This window comes from Pelophylax lessonae, assembly GCF_965119305.1.
Source record: "Pelophylax lessonae genome assembly, chromosome: 10".
Classification (NCBI taxonomy): domain Eukaryota; kingdom Metazoa; phylum Chordata; class Amphibia; order Anura; family Ranidae; genus Pelophylax; species Pelophylax lessonae.
In genome coordinates this window covers 31,829,602-31,856,834 of record NC_138777.1, presented here as the reverse complement: position 1 = coordinate 31,856,834, position 27,233 = coordinate 31,829,602, and the positions used below count along the sequence as shown (strand labels likewise).

Below are 27,233 nucleotides of genomic sequence, written 5' to 3'. Positions count from 1 at the left end.
ATCCAAAATAAATTGTGACAAAACAACAAATTCATTTAAATTCATTTATTTATTCATTCAATTATATATTCATTTCATTCGGATGACATGATGCAATAGTTTTAGCCTTTTGTTAATGTTTGAAGCATTCAAATTAATGTAACGACATAAAAAATGTTCTGAGTTGATTCAGATCCATTTTATTTTTATTTTGCATTAACATTTTTCATCATTATAAAAAAATGCACTACATAAGAAATTGAAACATATCGCAATAAATACAGAAAGGTATAAAAGTGAAATAAGATGATTCCTACCTAATGTGATTAAGTTAGATGGAGGTGGAACAATCAGAATCCCTGAATCATAACATAATGAATGAATCCGAAGTTAATTTTGTTCCATTCGTTATGTTAGGATTCAAGGATCTCCAAGCAAACCAAACAGAGTACATAAGTAATCTCCCAAAATAACAAATAAACACGTTAAAATTAATATAGGCAATCTTTTGAAATAACTTCCGAAATAAAAATCAATTTGGAAAAACAAATATACAAAACAAATCCCTAGAAATAATAATTTTAGCATAACGAATATGACGAAATGAAATGATTAACTTAACAAAAGAATCCTAAACAAAACAAATTCTTCCATTGTGTACATCTCTAACAATCACTGTCCCAATGAACACAGGATAAATCAGAGGCAATGCCAAATGGGGACACCTCCCTAACATCCCATAGATTACCGAGGAATCCATCTATAATATGGCGCTTTTCCACTGCAAGGAACCGAACGGTTCGGCTCGCTTTTGCACTTTTCCACTGCATGGTACCGCATGGTACGGTGTTGGAACGGTTCCGTGCGGTACGGCGGCGCTTTTCCACTACATGGAACCGAACGGTACGGCTCACTTAAACAGTACCACCTCGGTTGTGGTTCCAAGAGGGCCGTACCGGTACCATATCCCACAATCCTTTGCATGCAGCCTTGACTGTTTTTCACTACTAGCCTCTGATTGGTCAGAGAATCGTTGTTATCCCACCCACTTACTATTAGTGGAAAAGCAAACCGTACCGAACCATTCCAACACCTTACCATGCGGTACCATGAAGTGGAAAACCAAACCGAGCCAAGCAGGGCCGAGTGGAGCCAAGCCGGTACTTGCAGTGGAAAAGTGCCAATATAGAAACAAGTAGATGTCTAATATTAACACCTATAGATACAATCAGGGCACATGTGTCAAACACAAGGCCCACGGGCGGAATACGGACCTCCAGACCATTTCATGTGGCCCTCGCACCTCTACTAGAGCTGCAGTAGAGCTCCAGCCCTCCTTTAGGCCTCTCCCAGACTTTGCATTTTCTGTTTCCCAGCTCTGCCCCCAGCTTCTTCCTAGGGGCAACACAAGGTAAGGGGGGGCACTTTGATGTAAGGGAGGGGAGGGGAGGGGGGGCTCCTGACATCTGGTTTAAGGGGATTGGGATACTCCGGACATCTAGTATTACAGATACAACCGGCCCTTTGAGGGCAATCATAATGCTAATGCGGACCTCGATGAAGTTGAGTTTGACACCCCTCAATCAGGGTTACTGCATCATATATTTTATGTAATTTTATTTTTAATTTTAACATTCATACTTTAATGGCTAAGCTCCATCAAGTGCAACACCACTCTTCAACAAAGAATCCAGCACACAAAACAATGGGCTTCCAAAAACCTAGTTTTCTCTGTGCTAGCTAAGTACGGGCAATCAATTATCCCTTCTAATGGAATTTTCATTCATTCAATAAAACATCTGAAATATCTGAAGTGTAAATTACTTCTTTATAAAAGATGAATGCAGTAGGACTTGTATGAGAATGTGAAAGGATGACAAAGAAAACACAATGCAAGTTTTATTTACAATAGGCCTGTTGTTAGTGATCTGTACTAATAAACCGAGAAAGTCCAAGTGACAAGACTATAATATAAAAGATAAATCACACATGCTCCAACAGCAGTTGTAGTCGTCGCTCATGTTGTCTAAGCGTCTCCATAACTCTGCCAATTAGTCCATCCTTTTGCTGAGGAATCTGTGTTCGGTGAACGCTCATCATTTGGGAAGATTGTTTTTAAAAGGGAATTTTCGGCAAACTTTTGGCTAAATGCATTGTTGTCAATGAGGAAGACAAACTGAAGGTGATTCTTGGCAGTTTTTTTTTTTGAAAAGTTATTTTTATTGAGTTTTGTAAGAGACAAGAGAAAAAAACAAAAACACGATACACAGTACATAAACAAAAAGAAATTGCCCATGGAACTAGTCCAGGGAGTGCCCCGTAATGCGGAAGGCTAACTAGACATAGAATAAACTCACTAACCTACCCCTCCCACCCTCCCTACCCACCCCCAAAAAAAACTACCAGTATACGAACAGAAACTAAGCATGGATTAAACAATGTTCAGGGCAGGAACTGAATGCACCTTAGCACAGAATTAAAGGATGGCTACATAGATATATGGTCCACACGGCCGACTCCCGTGAAGCAGGTAGGCCCAGCATAGCAACATCTATGATACACAGTTGGAAGGTTAAACCAATGCATTCACTGACTCAGGCAGTCAACCCACAGTGTCCAAAGAGTCATTCCATGCCCTCCACACCTTTTCAATTTTTTTTGGACATCCCCTGGAGATGTACATTGCCCTGTAGAGCAGCATCATCGCATTTACCATTTCCTTCCAAAACTGCAAAGAGGGGGGGCACTTTTTTCCAGTGCAACAGTATGGCTTTCCTCGCATAAAAGAGGAGGATAGTCAGCAACGATCTATGAGCCGCACACGGCACTACCTCTTCCACCAGACCCAGGAGACACACCCTTGGAGTCATTGGAATCGGGACCATCAGCACCCCCATCAGACAGGAGGTCACCTCGGTCTAGAACTTCTGAATCAGAATGCAGTCCCAAAAAATATGTGCATCCATTCTTGGCAGTTTTTAAGGATGCAATAGGCTTTAAATGGCTGCTGAGGGTTACAAAAGATCTTTTTTAGCTATCCTGGAAAGGATGGACAATGTTTCCGGGAGCAGGTTCCCTTTATTAAGTCATATTCAAATCTTACCTGGTGAGATTTGACTTGATAAAGGGGACCTACTCTCTGAAACATTGTCCACTCTGTCAACAATAGCTAAAAAGTTTTGTCATGTAGTCCATTCTTTCACTTCCACCATTCACCTGTTTTCCTTTTTATCCAAACCTTAGGTATGGTAAATCTTGTTGTGACATCTTTTGTACAGCAAATTCACAATATCTGCTACACTGTTTTGTACTACACTCTGTGAGGTATTCTATTGTATAGTTCAGCAACTGTAATTTTTTTTTGTGCAAAATGCAGTATATACTGAATTTGTATTACCATTAAACATATACGAAAAAACATTTGAACTATAAAACCACTTTGATGAGCTGATATTTTTAATTGTCCAATCAGAGCCATCACACAGGGAGTCTACAGTCCCATGTAAGCTATAGCATTGATACACCTCGATAGACCCAGTCTGTCCACACAGTATGGTCACCTACTGAGTTGGCACCATCCACAGGCAGCTCAACTCTTCCATAAAGCACAGAATTTTAAGTCAACACAATTTAATGATTTCAATACAGAGGATGTTTTTCCAGTCTTCTGAAGTGTAAAAAGACAATGACTTTCCTAAGCCCTGTCTCTGTAAAGTATTCACACTGACTGAAGAAACAAGAAGGGTCTAGCTAGGACTGATCTAAGTAGCACAGTTGAAGATATTAGGTAAACAAGTTGTAGTAATATAAAAGAGAATCCGCGCACAAGAGTAAATTGTAAAAAGTCCAAAAGCGGGTGGCTGCCAGCAAATTCTGATTAAGACGACTCAGATCTAATGTGAAAATGTTGTGGGTTTGCGGCGCTCTGAAAATAGTCTTTGTAAAATAATAGGGACAATCCAATCTGCTTACCAGATGAAAAGATAAAATAGACCTATCGGTAAGTAGAGCCGGTATTGGATCTCGTTATTCCAGCTTGACTTGCTACTCCAGTTTGGCTCGATCAAATCAATGTAGATCGCAGGAAATATGCAAATAAACAAGAAAACATCTCATGGTGCAGCATATCCTAACTTTTAGATTAGAGCTGAAAAAGCTCCTCAATAGATAATAAAAGAGGGCCGCTCACCAGAAAAGTATATAGATAATGATTACAGTTGAAAGACCGTCACCAGAATCCCATGGAAATCATCCAACAATGGTGGTCACACAGGCTGCTTACCAGATAAAAATGGGGAAGGTGCGTTGTTATGTATAAAAAACTGCACTTCGGATAGCCACTTCCAAAGGAATCAGGTCTCAACAGCTGAAAACATGAACTCTGAAATGGAAAGAAAAAAGGTGTATATAGTGTAGTATGTTAAAACACCAATAGAGTTTCTAGTTAAAGACCGCCACCAAGTTCCTTGCTTATAGCTTGAAAACACCTGCAAGTGTATATAAATGGGCTGCTTACCAGATACTCTCTTTAAAAAGGCATCAATACAGGTTGCAGGGATCCAGCCAATTTCTTTATGGTAAAAGCGATCTCATACAGAGGATGGTCAAACATAAACGATAAACAAATCCACCGAGAAGGTTTCAATACCAAAAGAAAGGAAAGGGGCTCATGGTGCAGTATTAAAAACTAATTTACATTTATTGTAGTCACTTACATGAAAAACTCATAAAATCAGCAGAAGTGTAGAGGAAAACCGCGGTGTACATTCAAAAGTGCGTGTCCTGAAAGCTGCAGAAAGGTCACCTGATGCATTTCCGCCAATCAGCCATCATCTCAGCTCTTGGTGGCTGGTTCTTGCTCCTAATCTAAAAGTTAGGATATGCTGCACCATGAGATGTTTTCTTGTTTATTTGCATATTTCCTGCGATCTACATTGATTTGATCGAGCCAAACTGGAGTAGCAAGTCAAGCTGGAATAACGAGATCCTATACCGGCTCTACTTACCGATAGGTCTATTTTATCTTTTCATCTGGTAAGCAGATTGGATTGTCCCTATTATTTTACAAAGTCTATTTTCAGAGCGCCGCAAACCCACAACATTTAAACAAGTTGTAGTGGCTTCAAAAAAGTCACTAGATATCAGCATACTGCAGAACAAAAATACGCTGATGAGTTGAATGCAACACTGAAAAAATACATGTAGGTAGGACTGAACATGCAGTTGAGTAACACTAATCATGTCCCTCTCCTTGCCTGTGACTGCACAGTGAAATAAGCAGCAATCTGATCTTTCCATCACTCTGCATTTTTCTTGCTAGTACATGAGCACTGAAGTGCAACTGATTGGCTCCTTGTTCTGCTTCTCCCTTCCCCCTGTTTGAGCTCTACTGGAAATCAAATTTGTATCTTATACAACTTGTGTTGCTATGACTGGTGGCCCTTTAAGCCACTTAGCAGAGTATTTTTCCATGACCCCAGCTTATTGCTTCCTCCCTGCTGGATTTTGACAATGCAAGGAGAGGGGAGTAAAGGATGATGTTAATTGGCTGTAGCCAAAGCCTGCCCCATGGGAGAGATAGAGAGGATTCCTATTGGCTGCCACCCTTGCCAGATTGTGGTCCCGCCCAATGCAGGGGAACAGGCAGGATGACTGAGAGATGATAACTGTGTGCCACAAGGTGCTGTGGGGGCTAAGACAGAGTCAAAAGGGGCCCAGGAAGAGTCTAAGGGGGGAGCCCAGGACAGAGTAGACTGAGCTGCTGCAAGAAAGCTTGCTGGACTAAATGCTATGCTCCACAGAGTGAGAGGCTGTCAGTAGTAGGGATAAGTGAAAAACCATTAGGCTGCTAAGGGTGGAGCTGTCCAGAGACAGCTGTGTGGTGACCCATGCAGGGTTGGCCTGTGCTGTGCAGGCTAAAAGAGAGAGGTCTACCATTTAGCAAGAAGGTGCAGGCTTGAGGGGGAAGCCCAGAATCACAGAGGCCCTCAGGAACAGTGTGACCTACTACTAATCTGCATCCACCCTGTGTGTAAGAGTTTCCATCAAAAAACAAACTGCATTTAGATACAATTATCAGAGCATCGGTGTGTCCAAAGGCCTATTGGACACCACTGTTTGTGTAATTGGCTGCTGTTCACTAAAAGAGTTATGCCAAAGGGCACATTATCGCTTACTTTGCCCTGTGGATTAAAAATGTTAAAGTTAGTGAGTCATTTAGAGTCAAAGGGCCCCAACGCCAGCAGACTGTGGCTATACCCCCCCCCCTCCAAAAAAAAAAAAAAAACACACATACATGCTCACACTTGCCAGTGGCTTAGTCAGAGATGGAGAGTAATAGGCAACTCTTCATTAAAATTACTTGTATACTGCGCTGTCCTTTCCAAATATCTAACAACAGCTTTTGCCGATATTTGACATTTTGCTAACACCGTATTTTGTTGCATTTGTTTAGTTAAGCTTCTTTCACAGGGCTTACTCCTGCTTCCATTAAGCCCATTCAAGTGTTACCAGTGTGTCGATGATTGTCAGGGTGGGGTATAGGGCAGGTCACAGTAGAACTCCCAAACATTCTAGCTGCTCTTTAGGTAGACAGTGCTACACATGGGGGTTCATCTAGGATTCTCCATACCCTTCACAGAGGGATTACTGTACCGGGAAGTATGAGCAAATCTAGTAAGATGGACCCCTTCACCTCTGCCCGGTGGAGTGAAGAACAGGAACTGTCTTTTGAAGTTGAACTGACAAGTGAAACCATCTTTAACTGAAAAACTTCCACAATGAAGACACAGGAGATGGAGGAGACGTCTCAAACTAGTTCCACTTAAAAATCAACAAGTTCAAGGCTCTCATAAATGGGTAGAAACGCTGCTATCCCAGCCGCCCTGCACAACATAGGAGTAAGAAGCAGCCACAGTCTACATGTCCGCCACATTTATTAAAGAAAGTTCATATGACTGGGGGTGTGGTTGCCTTCATCCCTATTACATTCCAGCACACTCAGAGTCCTCTATTGGATGGGACTTTACAGGGGAACCAATATATAAACAAATGCAGTTTTAAAATAATTCATTCTTAAATTAAATTATTGATTTAAAAAATTAATTTGGTTCATACAATTCCACACATAGAGCATATCATGGTCAGTTGGACCTTGGCTGTACATAACATATTTCACATATATAACGAACAGTGGTATTGCCAAGCTACTTGCTGCATGTCTCCACCAAATCACGCCCTATGATGCAGTTTGCCCCTCTGACCAGGGGTTTAGGATTAAGCCCTGGTAGGAGTGTTGAAACACATCAGGGGGCGTGGTTTGGCAGAGACTTGTAGGCTGAGGCTGCTCCTTACTCCTATGTTGCACGGAATGGTTGGGAGAGCAGCAATTCTTCAATTTATGTGTGTCAGGATGCCAGGAAACCAGACCACATGGGAATGCAGGTAAAACAAAGCAGTTTATTAGAGCAAAGAACAATAAACGCACAGCCAGAGTGAGGAAGTGAGAGCAGGAACGAGCCAGGGTCAAGTCCAGAAGTGGGTAGTCATCCAAGCCGGAGTCAAGTCCAGAAGTGGGTAGTTATCCAAGCCGGAGTCAAGTCCAGAAGCGGGTAGTCTACCAATGCCAGGTCTTCTGCTGATGCGGGGTCCAGAGCCAGGAGAGTGGTCAGCCAAGCCAGGTCATACACCGGGGAACACGAACAGAAGACTGCAAGCAGAGATGCACTTTGGAGCACAAATGCAAGGGCAATGACTGCAACCCATCAGCTGATAGATATAGTCAGGTGTACAGCATCATCCCTGTGCAACTCCCAGGCCGCAGGCAAGTGATGATGCAATTTATAAGCAGTTTATAGGAGGCAGCAGTCTGCACATGTCCAAGATGGCCACCAACAGGAGGGCAAAGTAAGACCTTGTGTCAGGAAAGGAATCACCATTCAGCAGCAATAGATCGCCGGATGCAGAGCAGGTGTGTCACCATGCCCATCTCCCCAGCCCTGGCCCTATATAAGACGCTCTTCCGGTGTGCTCAGTGCTGGTTTATCGTCAGCTCCTGTACCCGTGACCTGTCCGTTTACCTGTGTTCCTGTTTTGACCCGGCTTGCTTCTTTGACCTGTCTGCATCTTCTCCCTTGATCGACCTTGGCTTGCCTGACCACTCTTTGCTCTGACACCCCTGCTGGATCTCCTGTGTACCGACCTTGGCTTGGATCTCACGGACTCTCTCTTGTCTTGCCCCTTTGCTACCTTCCACTTGGCTCATTACTTCCGGACTGATTAACTGTGTATGACCCTCGGCCTGGCATTAACCTTGTGTCTTTTTCCACTGAGCACCTTTAGATCTCCTGGAAGCGGTCCTGGGTGTCCATACCATACCATCCATCCATCCGGATTTCACCAGCATCCAGTGCTCCTTGGGACGTGTCATCTCCTGTCTCACCTCCAGGGGTGATCCGCACCGAGCTGCAAGGGAAGCCCTCTCAGCACTTCGGCCTCAACCAAGGTACCTGACAGCATAAACCAGCCATGTCAGAGGCCAACAGAGGTGCTTCCCCGCTCGAGGCTTTATGCCAACAGGTTTCAGCCCTAACCCAAGCCGTACAAAGACTGCAAGATGGCTACTTCCAACTGGAAGGTCGGGTAGTAAACCTAGCCAGCTCATCTCTTCCGAATGATCCTAATCAGCCTGCCACTAGCTCTTTACCGGCTCCTTCTCAACCGGATCAAGCTAGCTCCGCCCATTCAGCTTCAGCTCCGCCACCAGAGCCACGGGTGCCCACGCCTGAACGCTTCCGTGGGGAGCGAAGGAAATTTAGGGCTTTCAAAAATGCCTGTTTATTATATTTGGCTCTTTAGCCCAGGACCTTCTCCTCGGAATCCATTAAAGTGGGGTTTATAATCTCCTTATTAGCTGAAGAACCCCAGACTTGGGCACACAACCTCCTTGAACAGAAGAGTCCTACCTTGAACTCAGTAAGCTCCTTTTTTGAGGCCATGGCCCAGCTATATGAAGATCCTCAGCGCACGGTCACAGCAGAGTCTGCTTTACATGCCTTACAGCAGAATAAACGCCCGGCCGAGGACTACACTGTAGACTTCCGTAGATGGGCAGCCGACACGGACTGGAATGAGGCGGCATTGAAATACCAGTACCGTCATGGCCTCTCTGAAGCTCTAAAAGATGAGCTTGCTCGGATAGAGACACCTGCATCCCTGGAAGACTTGATCTCTCTAGCCATCCAAATGGACAGGCGTCTGCGGGAACGACGCTCAGAACGCCTCCAGGGGGCCCGAGCTTCTTGGGTGATGCCTAAGGTCCCGTTTGCCGCCTCTCCTCCCCCTGCACCAGCTATGAATGCCTCTGCGGACGGTGAACCCATGCAGATTGGACTAATTCGTTCCTCCCTAACACCCGAAGAGAGACAACGTCGCCGCCAGGCTAACCTCTGTCTATACTGTGGAGCCTCCGGCCACTTCCTCCGCAACTGCCCCGTGAGGCCCAGTAAGTGCTATTCACGGTCTGTCTTGAACTGTCAGGTCTCTGAGCCATCCCCTGCTCACCTTATCCTTCCTATCTCCTTACAGGTAGCAGAAGAGAAGATCCAGCTCACGGCAATTGTTGACTCCGGAGCTTGCAGTTGTTTTCTGGATTGTACACTAGCAAGGAAACTGGGGGTCCCCCTACAAATTAAGGAGCAACGGCTTCAAGTCTTTCTGGCCGACGGGTCCCTGCCTAGTTCCGGACCTGTGACCAGAGAAACCTATCCGGTACTCACTACCACAAACTCGGGCCATCAAGAGCTCCTCCGCTTTGATGTCTTGTCCTCTCCCTTATTCACGGTTATCCTAGGCCTTCCATGGCTCCAGGCTCATAACCCACAAATTGACTGGGTGAAGAAGAGGATTTCCTTCTCGTCCAAATATTGCCTGGACCATTGCTTTCCCCCTGGACCCAACGCTCCTGCCACATGTCTGGCCGTTCAGCCAGCCCTAGACCTTCCTGAAGACATTCCCGCAGCCTATCAGGACTTTAGGGATGTATTCGACAAAAAAAAGGCTGATGCTCTACCCCCTCACAGGCCCTACGACTGCCCCATTGAGCTTCTTCCAGGAGCCGAGATCCCTTTTGGTAGAATATTTCCCTTATCTGAGAAGGAATTAGAAACTCTTCGGACTTATGTCAACGAGAACCTGGAAAAGGGGTTCATCCGGCCCTCGTCCTCCCCAGCTGGCGCTGGAATCTTCTTTGTTGAGAAAAAAGATGGCACGTTAAGACCCTGTGTTGATTACCGGGAACTCAACAAAGTTACCATCAAAAATCGTTATCCTCTCCCCTTGATTCCAGAATTGTTCCAGCGCTTCCGGTCTGCCCGGGTCTTTACCAAATTAGACCTCCGAGGAGCGTACAACCTTATTCGCATCCGAGAAGGGGATGAGTGGAAAACGGCGTTTAGAACCCGTTTCGGCCACTTCGAATATCTGGTCATGCCCTTCGGGCTATGTAATGCCCCGGCCACATTTCAACATCTGGTCAATGACATTTTTCGAGAGTTCCTGGACAACTTCTTAATCGTGTACCTAGATGACATCTTGGTCTTCCCCCTCCGCCCTGGAAACAGCCAACACATTTATCAAAGAGGTGGTCAGGCTACATGGACTTCCAAATAATATAGTGTCAGACGAGGTGTTCAATTCACCTCTAGATTTTGGAAGGAGCTCTGCAAGTCCTTGTCTGTTGAAGTGTCCCTGTCATCTGCTTACCATCCACAAAGTAATGGGCAAACAGAGAGAACCAATCAAACCCTGGAACAGTACCTCTGATGTTTTTGCACCAGCTCTCAGGACGAATGGACCTCCCTGCTTCCATGCGCAGAATTTGCCTACAATAATTCCATACACGCCGCAACCAACCAAACCCCGTTTTGGGCTAATTATGGCTTTCATCCTTCTTTTTTGCCTAACTTGGATCAGGAAATAACGGTTCCCGCAGTCCATGATCGGCTAGCAGCCATTAAAACTAATTTCCAGTTGTTACGAGACAATATTCATAAAGCACAACAGGACTATAAGAAATTATTTGACCTCAAACGGAGGGAGAACCCAGTGTACAAAGTTGGAGATCGAGTTTGGCTCTCTTCAATTAATTTGAAATTATCCTGCCCGTCCAAGAAATTGGGGCCAAGATTCATCGGTCCTTTTCAGGTCAAGAGAGTGGTGAATCCTGTGGCCTTTGAATTGGCCTTGCCCGGCTCTTTCAAAATTCATCCAGTATTTCATGCCTCGCTACTTAAGCCAGCGGTACCAAGCCCCTTCCCGGGAAGAGAAGAGGTACCACCTCCTCCAGTTTCAGTAGAAGGGGAGCCTGAATTTGAGGTTGAGAATATCTTGGATTGTCGACAAAGAGGCAACCGTACTCAATACTTGATTAAATGGAAAGGATATCCTCCGGAGGACAATTCATGGGAACCATTGAGTAACATCCACGCCCCTAAACTTTTGAGAGAATTTCACAAAAAATTTCCAGAAAAACATGGTCGTTGGGCATCCAGAGGCTGCCCCTCAGGGGGGGGCACTGTCAGGAAAGGAATCACCATTCAGCAGCAATAGATCGCCGGATGCAGAGCAGGTGTGTCACCACGCCCATCTCCCCAGCCCTGGCCCTATATAAGAAGCTCTTCCGGTGTGCTCAGTGCTGGTTTATCGTCAGCTCCTGTACCCGTGACCTGTCCGTTTACCTGTGTTCCTGTTTTGACCCGGCTTGCTTCTTTGACCTGTCTGCATCTTCTCCCTTGATCGACCTTGGCTTGCCTGACCACTCTTTGCTCTGACACCCCTGCTGGATCTCCTGTGTACCGACCTTGGCTTGGATCTCACGGACTCTCTCTTGTCTTGCCCCTTTGCTACCTTCCACTTGGCTCATTACTTCCGGACTGATTAACTGTGTATGACCCTCGGCCTGGCATTAACCTTGTGTCTTTTTCCACTGAGCACCTTTAGATCTCCTGGAAGCGGTCCTGGGTGTCCATACCATACCATCCATCCATCCGGATTTCACCAGCATCCAGTGCTCCTTGGGACGTGTCATCTCCTGTCTCACCTCCAGGGGTGATCCGCACCGAGCTGCAAGGGAAGCCCTCTCAGCACTTCGGCCTCAACCAAGGTACCTGACACCTTGACAGTGTGTGCACTACTTTCTAGATAAGTATAGTGATACGTTCTCTGTGAATACAGGGATGAGACTCCTCTTTAGTTTAAAGCGGCGTTCCAAGTCCCTACCCAGGTTGCAGGTTTAATACTTTGCTACAATTGTGGAGGCATAGGCCAAGTCCACCAAAAGAGGAGTTTTTGCAGAAGAAGTCATAGTTGAACTTCAAAGAACCCCGGGTGAAAGAATCAGTTGGATGCCTGAGCCAACTTCCAATTAAGCCACAATGCAAGAAAAAGAGAGAAGCAGCCTGGGCTATTAAGTACAGTGTCACATGACACTTCAAAGAAACAATTAAAGACACCTTCCTTTGTTGTTGAGTTCCACCGTTTGAAAAAGGGATGGCCACCAACCTCCAGAACGTCACAGGAGAAAGGTACAAACTCAGTCAGCTAGACCAACCCTTGTCAGATTGATAGGCCCCTCTCCTCTGGTGCCTGACGGGTGCAGGTACAAGGCGGGCCATTATTTTAATTGGTAGAAGAAGCCAAACATTCCAGCGGGTCCTTAGGGAGTCAGGACTACACTTGCATATACAAAATACATTTAATTATGTTGTAATGAATGCAGAGCTGCATTAATTTGTGTCTTTTATGTGTGCCTGGAGTTCAGCATTATGTTTTAGCAATCTAAGGATGGTTCAGACTTTTCAGGTTGTATTACACAGCCCATTAAATGAATCCGCAGAGCAATTTAATCCAAATCAAAAAATATTTTAATCATGACTGCCCTGACAATAATGATAGTTTATATAAACGTTTAGAATGGGCTACACCTTGGTCAATTGTCATTCACACGAGGTGCCGGACTTGATAGAGGCTCAGTTCAATACAGGACTTTGCTGCCCTAATAGAAAATGCAAAGGATGTAATTACACATAACAACAGGCTGACCTGCTTGTCATTTTCTGGCTGATGAAATGCTTCAAACAGAACTCCAGGCTAACTTTTCTCCTAAATTAATCAGACAGGGATGTGCTCTAAGTGCTTTTGCTGCAAGTGATTGCATTCTGATGTTTCTTCGCTGCTCACAATCTGCTGCTGAAGTTTTACCAAAGCCCACTGATGCTGACTTCCTACTGGATGACAGTGTCATCAAGCCTCATTGTTGGTGGCCTCACTATCATTCATTGGTAGGAAAAGTCACCCCAAAAAAAAAAGAAAAAGAAAAGAAAGTGGCAGAGGCTTCCAATGTGGTTGTTTAAAGAATAAACACAAGTCATCTGCTAGTAAAACCTCCAATTACTTTATTTCTACGACTGAGTGGTTTTTAATTGCCACTTCCTCAGTTCAAGGTGATAAATGCTACATGTGATCCACCTAGATGACATCACTGCCACAAATTCTACACCCCACCTATGAGACCAATTTCCCAAGTGGAGCTCACTAGCCACTACCAGCTGATACTAAAAACCAATTTTATCACCTTGAACTGAGGAAGTGGCAACGGCGATCTGAACTTCGACCACTGAGGAATCCCTGACAGTCATCCTGGGAGTGCTGAAACCCAAGATCATTGCGGAGGGCCCATCCTGTTTTCCACTGAGTAGGAGCTTCGGGCATCCGGCCAGCTGCAGCGGGGACTTATCTATTGATGAGCACGATATTCCAAATTTCTGTGAGTTGCTAACTTATTGCTGCCATTAAAGTACCTATTTGCTACACTTAGATGGCAGCTCTTTCTTCCCTTCCATGTGCCCCCGAAGTCCATTATTTATGTGACGTCTTGAATATGTACTATGTACAAAAGTTCATCTCACTTAAAGGACTTTTTAAAACATTTCCAGGCAACACATGGGGGATTTTTCAGCATTTAGTCAATCAGCATGCTTGCTATCATAGTGAGACCCTCAGACAACAGTCTCCCCTGGAACTTCATGACTAAAGGCAGTGGAGGAAAGGCATCTGCTAGTTGACTATTTCTTGGGTGAGTGAGGGCATCCACTTCCTCCAACAACAGGTGAGGGTAGGAAAAGAGGCACCTTTTGAATGATTGGTGATGAAAACAGACTCAGCTGAGGGTGGCGCCAATACCTGAGTGATATGGGCAAGATCTTCCAATTAAAGACCCATTCATTGGGATCTAAGTACTGACTATGGTCCCAGATAATGAACCTACCAGATAGGATCCATTGAGGGTCCCCTAACATACCCATCACCAGAGGCTCCTGCACATCTGGGAAGAAGCACTTTAAACTGCGTGAATAATGAACTGGGGCTCCGTATCGATGACTAGTCAGGTCTGCGCCAACTGTCTTGACACCTCCTATCCAGCCAAAACTTCTCAGGCTGGCCAGAAGAATCCCCTTTTGAAGTAGTAGGTAATCTGGACTCTGAGCCAGTAGTAGAATACCATCAATGTAATGGTGGATTTGAAGCACCCCATTTCCTCAGAGGTGCTATACAGAGATCCTACATCCATAAAGGTCATGTACATCCTCCTGAGGGAGGATCCCCACTTGGGGGGATTGGAAGATTGTTCGTAGCCTAGGAAGGCACTAAGCGTTTGCTGACCAAGCTTAATCTTAGGTCGCATAAATTGAGGTGAGGACCCAGCCATGAGGGGGTGCATGGTTCTAGATGTACTTTCACTGGTACACTGTTTGAAGCACATTGTCACTTTGTATTTCTTTTTGAGCTTGATATTGGCACGTCTACAGCACTGCTGGTACTTTTTGGAGAAAGAATTGTTCATGACAGCACTTTATTAATATTTATTAACTTTTTCCCATCCGCGCTATAGCCGAAGTACGGCTACAGCGCGGACTCGAATTTCCGGGAGGCCGTCTTTAAACGGCCTCCCAGAGACAGGCTCCCCGCGCGCTCCCGCGAGCGCGCATCAGGGAAAATCTGTGTCGGCCGTGTCCCTTGGACACAGCCAATCACAGATCGTGGTAAATGGCCAATCACACCGGCCATTTACCACGTGATCGGCCCATGCAATGAGAGATGATCTCATATGTAAACATATGAGATCATCTCTCATCGCCAGCGCTCCTTCCTCACACAGAGACTGCAGTGTGAGGAAGGAGCAGAGCCGATCAGCCGTCGGGGACACAGAGGAATGTAATCAGGGCACTGATCACCAGAACTCAGTTAGAGACTCACTACTTGAATGACCATGACCATGATTTGCTGGCTTACAGGATCCTTTGATCTTAGAGGGGTCTCGGTGGCAATATCCACAGATCTGGTAATAGCTCCGCGCCACAGACCCAGCACTTCTTACCCTTTTGTCGCTATTAGCACATTAGGGGAGGAATAATGCTGACACTCCTTGGTAAATTTCTGCACCTCCTGGGCAAGACCCGCGGGGATGAATGAGTCGCTGTGCACACTGGACTTGTCATGACATGGCAATGCTCTCTTAGCTTGACCTTAAGCAAGTTGCATCAGATGACGAAGGCCACGCTCATGGAAAGGCACTCTTTTTCCTCTTCTTACTTACCAGACTGATGGTCCCCACCTGAGCACATGGAGGTCTTGGCTATGTGGCAGAAAGTTCCTTTTGGAGCAAGAATGTCAGCACTGCTCAGAAAGAAAAAAAAAAATGGAGACTCATAGAAAGAAGCAAACAGATTATAGACATTTGTCTGAATCACCTCCCTCCCCTCCCCCATTCACCTGCAGCATAAGCAAGGGAAAACAGAAGAGGATTCCAATGCAAAAACCACCTCATGCATGCACGACCCTGTACATTCCATAGCAAAGATGGCTGCCACAGGAGGCCCCCTCTGCACATTACATGCATGGACGCCATAGCCAGCCCTGAGACCGAAAACAGCCACAAAACCTGGACCAGATCGGGCATTTGCGCACGCACATTGGTCAAAGGAAAAGCCACAGATGAAAGGAAAAAACTGCAGACAAAAGAAAAAAAAAATTACTAGAACCAGCATATTGTAGGATTAGTATCATGTGAAAATTTTACAGTCTGTGGAGTGATCTTTTCAATCAGATGTGAACTTTAGGAGCATTTTTCATATATTTTTCAGGTGCTCCTATTGAAGTTCATTGGGGCTTAAATGCACAACTCGGCCCCAAAAGAAGCTTATATAAGGCTTCAAGGACATTATGTTCAGGTGTGAATGAGCACCACTGGATATAATGGAAATCCTAGTGTCGAGCTTTAAAACGCTTCTGGTGAAGGCTCAAATCGTGCTTCAAATCACTCACGGATGGGGCCTGAGTTCCAACTGAAATAACTAATGAAAATGATCCAGCACACCACATTTCCCCTGAACTATCTTATCTGTAGCACTACTCCCTTGGGAGCTGCTGGTTACGGGTTCCCCTGGGTTACCATTGGCAACAACATGACAGTTCAGCATTTTCAAAGTGGTTTTGGCTCAGTCAGGAAACAGTCTAGGAGCTTTGTTTTTTGTGTTTTTATTGAGAACTTGGGTAGAAGAAGGGAATGAGTGGGATACTCCAACTGGTATAACTATGCACAATTCTGCTTGGACGACTGAATATTGCTGAGTGCGGCAAGGCCACTGCTTCACCTTGTCAATAGCAGTGAAGAAGTAGTTAATTAACTATTTAGATGAACTAGACTGTACTGCAGAACAATTTTCAGGGCCCTTCCTGGCACCTCCATTGTTCCTATTCTTCAGGGTTAACTACACGGCACCCCCTTTACTGTTACACTTCCTGTGTGAGCTGGCTCCTTAATCCCCTGACTTCTCTGGAGTGGTCCCCTCTCCCGGGCAGACCCTTTGGCAAATCTCCTGGTACTTACAGACAGAGTTTTTTTCCCAAGAGACTCTACCAGCAGTTCCACTGTCAGCACTCTGGATCCTCTGCAGCTCAGCTCCACACCCGGTTCACTAGGCTGACTGCCAGAACCACCTTCCTCACACACAGCAGGAGGAGAGACAGCTGTCCACCTCCAAATAGGACTCTGCTTCCCGCCAAAGACTCCCTGGCATATGCCCCTTCAGTATTTATGGTCAATCCCAGGATGCATTGCAAGAATGCCCTCCCACTGGGACTGCCATAAGACATGATGTGTCACTAGCTAGGTTTCCTCCACTGTCCAACAAGATCCCTCATTGGATACAGTGGGGACACTCCCTCAGACCCAGTGAATCACACCTGGAAACATGTGACAGGCAACCTAACAGATCAGGATCCCCTGATAAGCAGCAGGAGCAACAGATGCTATTACCTAGCACCTACCTAAATAGGAGGGTGCTACACTTCTAAACAATACAAACTTGCAAAGGGTTGGAGTATATTACGATGGACGTTTTTGCTCCAAGTTCGCTGGGAGGAGAAGTGGTGCCACCCAAGCCTTTCAGAGGCCAAGGTATTTATTTTTTTGGGGGGGGGGGCTGAATGGTTTGTCTATACATTTTTATTTTTTTTTTTTAAGCCATTTGTGTTTAAAGGGGGGCAGAGGGCTCACAAAAAAATGGACTTTTCCGTTTCCATGGAAGGCTCACTTTAAAAACATAAGGGCCCCATAAATAGGTACAAAATTAATCTGACTTCATTTTTAAATGGACTAAATAACACTTATAAATTAGTGCAATGTGCAGGACTCCTCGAGATGTGCTGTGGATGAATGGTCTGTGGTCTGCAGGTATAAATAGCGGTGTATCCTTTGCAGTGGACTTAATTATATACTTTATTACATGAGTCAGAGGTTTTGTTACACTTCATAAAATACTGCATTCAGACTTGCGTTTCCCTTTTTTGCTTTAACAAGCTGCTACACGCTATAGAAAATCTGATGTAAACTGGCATGTTTAAGAATGATAATGGCAAAAAAGAGAGGTAATCTAGTGCTCAAAATGTAAAAACAAAAATAGCCAAAATAAAATCTTAAAATGAACTCAATGCCAATAAAAAAAAGGCACACATTATTATAGCCCAGTATTAATAGATACAACACTAAATGTATTTTCTTTAAATAGATCAGTGCAGGTATCTGGTGGATAGAAAAGCACACATAAATGCTTCACAGCCCTAATAGTCAAAATAACATTTGTATTAGTAACAAACTAAATACCCCTAAAAACATCGAAACTTTTCCCATACACAGTATCAATAGGGAACCATACCAGTTACAAGGGTTGGTACAAACCATATAACACCTCCAGGAATGGTTACAACAGTCAACTTTTTTCCATTGAGACAGATCTTTTTTTTTTTTCCAAACAGAAACGATCCCCCAGGAGCTTTTAGAGATCGCTTAATGCTTTGCCCAAGGTCTGATGAAGAGGTATTTTTTTGCCCCCAAAATTCATTTATTACCATTTATCTTCTTGTCACGTTGTTATTAGCAATAAAGGATCTATGTTTCTATGGACTCTTAAGATGAACATTTGGCACCCATGAGGATTATTCAATTTTAGTGGTCCCAATTTGGTGGTTGACTCCCTGCCCTTGTTGTAGAGTTTCCAAGGTCATCACCACCTTTTGTCTGATGGGTGAAAGATCCAGACTCAGTGCTTAACATCTACTTGTTCATGGAAAACAGCATGTCCCTCTAAGACAAACTATGGCCCTCCAGTTGTTCAGGAACTACAATTCCCATCATGCCTAGTCCTGTCTGTGAATGTTAGAGTTTTACAATGCCTCCTGGGATGTGTAGTTCCACAACAGCTGGAGGGCCGTAGTTTGAGGATCCCTGCTCTGTTGACCACTTGCCGACTGCCGCACGACTATATACTGCGTCAGTCAGCCCCCTACAGGCAAAGTGACGTACCAGTACCTCACTCGCCCTCGTTCACTGACATCCCCGCGCGTGTGACAGGTGGCTCCGATGTCCGCCGGCCACTCACGATCTCCCTCAGGAGAGGGAGAAAGACAGACAGCTGATGTAAACACAGCCGTCTGTCATTCTCCCTGATGTAAGAACAGAGACTGTGCGATCCTGCTATGTAGGATCGTATGTCTCTGTGATTACATCACAAGCCACGCCCCCCACAGTTAGAATCACGCCCCTAGGGACACACTTAACCCCTTGATTACCAATAAAGTTAGCCCCTTCCCTGCTAGTGTCATTTTGAGAGCAACAGTGCATATTTATAGCACTGATTACAGTAGTAATGTCACTGGTACTCCCAAAAGTGTCAAAAATGTCAGTCAAGGGTCCGATCTGTCCCCCAGAAGGTCGCAGTCCCGCAAAAAAAACAACGCAGATCGCCACCATTACTAGTTTAAAAAAAAAACAATAAAAATTACATAAATCTTTCCTGTATTTAGTAAACGCAATAACTTTTGTGCAAACCAATCAAGATACGCTTATTGTGATTTTTTTTTACCAAAAATATGTAGCAGAAAACAAATTGGCCTAAAATGTTAAAAATTTCGTTTTTTACATTTTTTGGGGGAAAATTTCATATAAAAAAATGTAAAAAATATTGTTATTTTTTTCAAAATTGTCACTATTTTTCTGTTTATAGCGCAAAAAATAAAAATCGCACAGGTGATCAAATACCACCAAAAGAAGCTCCGTTTGTGGGAAAAGAAGGACGTCAATTTAATTTGGGTACAGCGTCGCACGGCCACGCAGTGCCGAATCGCAAAATAGGGCCTGGTCTTTGAGCGGCCAAATCCTCCGGGGAGGATAAAAAATAATGGAAAAATAATGGATCTACCAGCAGGATCTACTGGTAATAAATTATGTTTGTGGGGTATTCTGAAAAACAAAAGCTGTTGTGTTTATTTGGTTGACAGACTGCATCATATACATCTACATTTTTTGTTTGCCTACAACAGTGATGCTGCCACTCCTTGGTACCTGTTTTTTTTTCTTTTTTTTTTTTTTTTTTTTTTTTTTCAAATAGAAATTTTGCTTTGTGGGAGCACATCACAACTGTGAGCCTAGCGTTAGACTGGCAGTTCCATTTTTATTATCGAATATCAATTTTGCTTTGTGAGAGCACACCACAACTGTGAGCCTAGTGTTAGGCCAGGGCCATCTTACCGAATGGGCACGCTGGGAAGTTGCCCAGGGGCCCACTTGCCTAGGGGGGGGGGGGCACCTGCCCAGTGACCCAGCCCCAGCCAAGCATTAGTCCTGATTCCCGTGTGCATCCCGCCCCTGAACTTAGCAGGTAGCAAGCGCCTGTCGGCCCTGCACTGCTGTCAGGCTACTTGGGCTGTAGAGGGGGAGCCCACATCTGCAGAAATGCCTGTCCGCCTCCACGGGAACAGGCACGCACAGGACAGTAGAGTCTGACTCCCGTCCATGTGTGTGTTCACCTCACCCAGCCTCCGAACTTGGAAGCTGTCATTAGCCTGGCACTTCTGTACCAATAAATATTGCCTTATCGATAATTCACATTTTTATTCTCGTGGGTGATTGTGTAGGCGGGGCCCCAGCGCACTGCTTTGCCTGGGGTCCTTTAATGCTCTTAAGATGGCACTGCGTTAGGCTGGCAGTTCCATTTTTATTACCGAATAGCAATTTTGCATTGTGGGAGCACACCACAACTGTGGGCCTAGCGTTCCATTCACATACATGGGAGAGTTTGGCAGGCACTGGCACCTCTAAAACTCAACATGTAGCGAATTTGATGTACCCATCCAAGCGGCACCATGTCTGTTTGTAGGTGGAAGGTCTACTACCAATTTTTACCGCTTGTGTGAAAGGAGCCTTATAGTTTGGGAAAGTGGGAAAATAGCCCTGGTATCATAGTGGTATTGTTATCTTAGGGAACTGATGTTGGTGTAAATGATCTGGTTCCTGTGCAGGCGGCTTCTACACCCCCAGAGGATCTCCACACTTTTCCTTGGCTTGTGTAAACACATTTAAATTGAAGTGCCACACAACTGTCAAGAGGTCCAAATACAACTTTATTGCAATAATAGTTAGGGGTACAATCCAAAAAAGTGGCCAACTGCCAAACAAGCTGCTGCTGATAAGGCCTGTGCTTGTTATTTACACTGGCAAAAATACAATTGTAGGTCCATTTCCCTTCTTGTTTTTTTATATTGTTGCCAGTCAAGCCCTGATAAAGGGGGTGCTTGGACCCCGAAACACGTTGGATACTTTTTTGGATTTTACCCCTGACTTTTAATGGAATAAATTTGTATCAGGAACCTTATAGTGCCTTAGGTGAATCAGCAGCTGTAATGTAATGAGACGCACAACAGAGTTAGGTACAGAAACCAGTCAGTCCAGTTGGCTTTTCCTAACAGCACCTAGTAACCTTTTCACTTTGTAATATATATTTTCTAAAAGAGTCTTGCTTTCAATTTGCAGTTAGAGAGCAAACCCCTAAAAAAAAAAAAAAAAAAAAAATGACCATTTGTAGACCCTTTTCGTTTCTCCTACTAGAACAGTATCATCTTAACCACTTCTGGACCGGAAGGATTTTCCCCCTTAATGACCAGGCCATTTTTCGTGATTCGGCACTGCGTTAATTTAACGGACAATTGCACAGTCATGCGCCGCTGTACCTAAATACAATTGCTGTCCTTTTTTCCCCACAAATAGAGCTTTCTTTTGGTGGTATTTGATCACCTCTGCGATTTTTATTTTTTGCGCTATAAACAAAAAAAGAGCGACAATTCTGAAAAAAAATAAATAAATATATTTTTCACATTCTGCTATATAACATTCCCCAAAAAAAATTAAAAATCAAAAATTTTTAACATTTTATGCCAATTTGTTTTCTGCTGCATATTTTTGGTAAAAAAAAAAATCGCAATAAGCGTATCTTGATTGGTTTGCGCAAAAGTTATCACGTCTGTTAACTACGGGAAAGATTTATGTAATTTTTTTAGTTTTTTTGTTTTTTACTAGTAATGGCGGCAATTTTTGATTTCTAGCGGGACTTCGACATTGCGCGGACAGATCGGACCCCTGACTGACATTTTTTACACTTTTGGGGGGACCAGTGACATTACTACAGTAATCATTGCTAAAACTATGCACTGTTACTGTAATAATGACACTGGCAGGGAAGGGGTTAATGCTGTGGGTGATCAAGGGGTTAAACATGTACCTAGGGGCGTGTTTCTAACTGTGGGGGGGCGTGGCTTGTGAAACGATCACAGAGACTTGTGATCCTATATAGAAGGATCACAGGCACTCTATGACCATTCCAGGGAGAAGAACGGTCAGCTGTGTTTACAACAGCTGACCATCCTTCTCATTTAGCGGGGAACGATCGCGGGTGTCAGGCAGCAATCGGAGCCACCTGACCCGTGCATCTGAGTCCTCGCTGCTGAGTGGGGGCGGGAGCGCGCCGGCGGAGGCACGTGCTCGCCCCCTAGCTGCAGGCGCGCGACCGATGTATACCTATGGCGGTTTGTGCAGGAGGGGCTGCCTGCCGCAGTATAACTGTGGCGGGCGGCAACCGGTTAAAGGAAAAAAAAACTGGGTATCTACAGTAAATATGTTTTTATGATACTCTATGCTTTGGCAAAATAAATATCACCCAGTTTGGGTTTCCATCTATTTTCTTGCACGATTGGTTCATGTGTGCACAACTATAATATGCCATCTTTATTCCTACAGAGTCTTCCATCGAAGAGTATTCTGTGCCGAGCCAACACCCATTTCGCTTCCTTCTTAGCAAGAGACAACACTGCCAGCTTCCTATCCTGGGCAGAGGTTTAGGTATTTGTGGCACCTGCTTGTCTTAATCGGAAGGACTCAGTAAGTCTTCTTCTTCATTAAAAAATGTTTCACAGTATGTGTTTTTATGTTAAATTCTCAGTATTTAGTAATTATTTTAAGTAGTATTCAACTCTCCCAATAGAATAAACATCCCCAGTAAACTGTTAAAATGTTTATCCAGCCACTTACGGTTTACAACTTTCTATGCAGCTGGATCCTGCTCTCTTAGTGTTGCTTCCCTGAACTTCCAGTCTTCACAGGAATAAGGTTAGCTGTGGACAGTGCAGTCTGAAGTCAGTTTGTAATCTTGGAGTAGGTAAGGTGAAGGAGGAGGGAGAATCGGGGAAGTGCCTCGCCATCCGAGGTGTTGCATCGCATTCAAATCTCAGGCAGTTCACACTGCCATGTGCAAATCACTGGGGGCGTCAATACAAAGTTAACGACACCCCCAGATCAGTTGCGAACCACCATGCGATCTGATTCTGCTGCAGACCAAAAAAAGGGTCCTGTGTGAGTGCTGTCCAAATGCGATGCAAATTCAGCCGTACAATCTGTATGGCTGAATATGCATTGCACAGACATCACATGTGATTTTCAGAGCAGTGCGCTCCGAATCAGATGCGATGTTTGCCATCGCACTAATGTGAACCGGCGCTTAGAAAGGAAGAAAATTGACTTGGATGTACTTAGATTATCAGTGACTTTGCTAACAAATAGTTTACCTGCGCCATTTTTTTTTTCTTTTGAAAACTCAATATTTAGTGATTATTAAGGCTCTATAAATATTAACGATGCACCGAAATGAGAAATTTTGGGCCGAAACAGAAACCGAAAATTCAGGATGCCTTTGGCTGAAAACTGAAACCGAAACCGAAAATGACTTTTTTCCCCCAAATGATTTTAAAAGTTTTTTTCTATCATTTCTATCTATTTTCTATCATATCATAGGTGCAGAGGAGGACAAGGAAGATCCTCCTCCGCTCTGCATGCTGGGTCCTCTTCTCGGCCTCGCTTTCCTCTCGGGAACGTGACGTCACTGGTTGCTAGACGCCAGGCGGCTGGCGATTCTAGCAACCAGTCTAGCATAGGGCGGGTGAGGAGATACAAATGGCGGGTATCGGGAGCGCGCACCATATAAGTTAAACTGAAAGCTGCTGCTGTGGCGGACATTAATTTTTTCGGCATATATGACCCGTTTTCGGCCAAAATGGGATAGGCCCATTTTCGGCTGAAAATTTTGGCTGCCGAAATCTTGGTGCACCACTAATAAATATTAATGAAAGCATATTTTCAAGCTCTTGTAAGAATGGGCTTTTACAGTACATAAGACTACTATAAAGAAACATCAATTGATCAGCAAACTCACAGAAAGCAACAACAAACTGTCATAGGTCCTCATTTCTGCTCCTCTGTTTACCCACTTGACCTTTGGAAGATTTACCCCCCTTCATGACCAGGCCATTTTTTGCTATATGGCACTGCGTTACTGTAACGACAATCGTGCAGTCAAGCAATGCTGTACCCAAATAAAACTGCCATCCCCCCCCCCCCCTCCCCACAAATAGAGCTTTCCTTTGGTGGTATTTGATCACCTGTGCATTTTTTATTGTTCATGCTATAAACAAAAAAAGACAATTTTGCTAGAAAAAAAAACAATATTTTTTACTTTCTACTAAAAAAACATATCCAATAATAATAAAAAAAAAAAAAAAAGTAAAAATCAAATTTCTTCATGAATTTAGACCAACATGTCTTCTGTTACATATTATTTGGTTATTTATTGATTGGTTTGCGCAAAAGTTATAGTGTCTACAAACTATGGGATATACAGTGTACTGGAATTTGTATTGATTTTGTTTTTGGAGATCAGCGACTTATAGCAGGACTGCGATATTATGGTGGACAATCAGACAAACTGACTCTTTGACACTTTGTGGGAACCAGTGACACTAATACAATGATCAGTGTTACAAATATGCACTGTCACTGTACTAATGACACTGGCTGGGAAGGGGTTAAACATCTAGGGTTGGATGTGCCTAGCAGTGTTTTTGTATAAACTGTGTGCTGCTTTTACAAAGGGAAGTGGTGGATTGTATTCCCTGCTTTGCAGGGACACATAATCCATCTATATACAGTGCCTTGCGAAAGTATTCGGCCCCCTTGAACTTTCCAACCTTTTGCCACTTTTCAGGCTTCAAACATAAAGATATAAAACTGTAATTTTTTGTGAAGAATCAACAACAAGTAGGACGCAATCATGAAGTGGAACAAAATTTATTGGATATTTCAAACTTTGTTAACAAATAAAAAACTGAAAAATTGGGCGTGCAAAATTATTCAGCCCCTTTACTTTCAGTGCAGCAAACTCTCTCCAGAAGTTCAGTGAGGATCTCTGAATGATCCAATGTTGACCTAAATGACTAATGATGATAAACAGAATCCACCTGTGTGTAATCAAGTCTCCGTATAAATGCACCTGCACTGTGATAGTCTCAGAGGTCTGTTTAAAGCTCAGAGAGCATCATGAAGAACAAGGAACACACCAGGCAGGTCCGAGATACTGTTGTGGAGAAGTTTAAAGCCGGTTTTGAATACAAAAAGATTTCCCAAGCTTTAAACATCCCAAGGATCACTGCACAAGCGATAATATTGAAATGGAAGGAGTATCAGACCACTGCAAATCTACGAAGACCTGGCCGTCCCTCTAAACTTTCAGCTCATACAAGGAGAAGACTGATCAGAGATGCAGCCAAGAGGCCCATGATCACTCTGGATGAACTGCAGAGATCTACAGCTGAGGTGGGAGACTCTGTCTGTAGGACAACAATCAGTCGTATACTGCACAAATCTGGCCTTTATGGAAGAGTGGCAAGAAGAAAGCCATTTCTTAAAGATATCCATAAAAAGTGTTGTTTAAATTTTACCACAAGCCACCTGGGAGACACCAAACATGTGGAAGAAGGTGCTCTGGTCAGATGAAACCAAAATCAAACTTTTTGGCAACAATGCAAAACGTTATGTTTGGCATAAAAAGCAACACAGTTCATCACCCTGAACACACCATCCCCACTGTCAAACATGGTGGTGGCAGCATCATGGTTTGGGCCTGCTTTTCTTCAGCAGGGACAGGGAAGATGGTTAAAATTGATGGGAAGATGGATGGAGCCAAATACAGGACCATTTTGGAAGAAAACCTGATGGAGTCTGCAAAAGACCTGAGACTGGGACGGAGATTTGTCTTCCAACAAGACAATGATCCAAAACATAAAGCAAAATCTACAATGGAATGGTTCACAAATAAACATATCCAGGTGTTAGAATGGCCAAGTCAAAGTCAAGACCTGAATCCAATCGAGAATCTGTGGAAAGAACTGAAAACTGCTGTTCACAAACGCTCTCCATCCGACCTCACTGAGCTCGAGCTGTTTTGCAAGGAGGAATGGGCAAAAATTTCAGTCTCTCAATGTGCAAAACTGATAGAGACATACCCCAAGCGACTTACAGCTGTAATCGCAGCAAAAGGTGGCGCTACAAAGTATTAACTTAAGGGGGCTGAATAATTTTGCACGCCCAATTTTTCAGTTTTTTATTTCTTAACAAAGTTTAAAATATCCAATAAATTTCGTTCCACTTCATGATTGTGTCCCACTTGTTGTTGATTCTTCACAAAAAATTACAGTTTTATATCTTTATGTTTGAAGCCTGAAATGTGGCAAAAAGTTGAAAAGTTCAAGGGGGGCAAATACTTTCGCAAGGCACTGTATATATATATATATATATATACAGTGGGTACGGAAAGTATTCAGACCCCCTTAAATTTTTCACTCTTTGTTATATTGCAGCCATTTGCTAAAATCATTTAAGTTCATTCTTCTTCCTCATGAATGTACACATAGCACCCCATACTGACAGAAAAACACAGAATTGTTGACATTGTTGCAGATTTATTAAAAAAGAAAAACTGAAATATCACATGGTCCTAAGTATTCAGACCCTTTGCTGTGACACTCATATATTTAACTCAGATGCTTTCCATTTCTTCTGATCATCCTTGAGATGGTTCTACACCTTCATTTGAGTCCAGCTGTGTTTGATTATACTGATTGGACTTGATTAGGAAAGCCACACATCTGTCTATATAAGACCTTCCAGATCACAATGCATGTCAGAGCAAATGAGAATCATGAGGTCAAATGAACTGCCTGCAGAGCTCAGAGACAGAATTGTGGCAAGGCACAGATCTGGTCAAGGTTACAAAAAGATTTCTGCTGCACTTAAGGTTCCTAAGAGCACAGTGGCCTCCATAATCCTCAAATGGAAGACGTTTGGGACGACCAGAACCCTTCCTAGAGCTGGCCGCCAAACTGAGCTATCGGGGGAGAAGAGCCTTGGTGAGAGAGGTAAAGAAGAACCCAAAGATCACTGTGACTGAGCTCCAGAGATGCAGTCAGGAGTTGGGAGAAAG

The 27,233-nt window shown here is 44.0% G+C and overlaps 1 protein-coding gene across 1 annotated transcript in view; it reads left to right on the top strand.

The window, feature by feature from the left end:
• The window catches only part of LRRC4C (leucine rich repeat containing 4C), a 1,031,944-nt gene that overhangs the window by 320,166 nt on the left and 684,545 nt on the right, over positions 1 to 27,233 (top strand). The window contains exon 4 of the mRNA XM_082269627.1: positions 22,664 to 22,804. The gene's annotated coding sequence lies outside the window, so the exon portion shown is untranslated. The remainder of the gene's footprint in view (positions 1 to 22,663; positions 22,805 to 27,233) is intronic.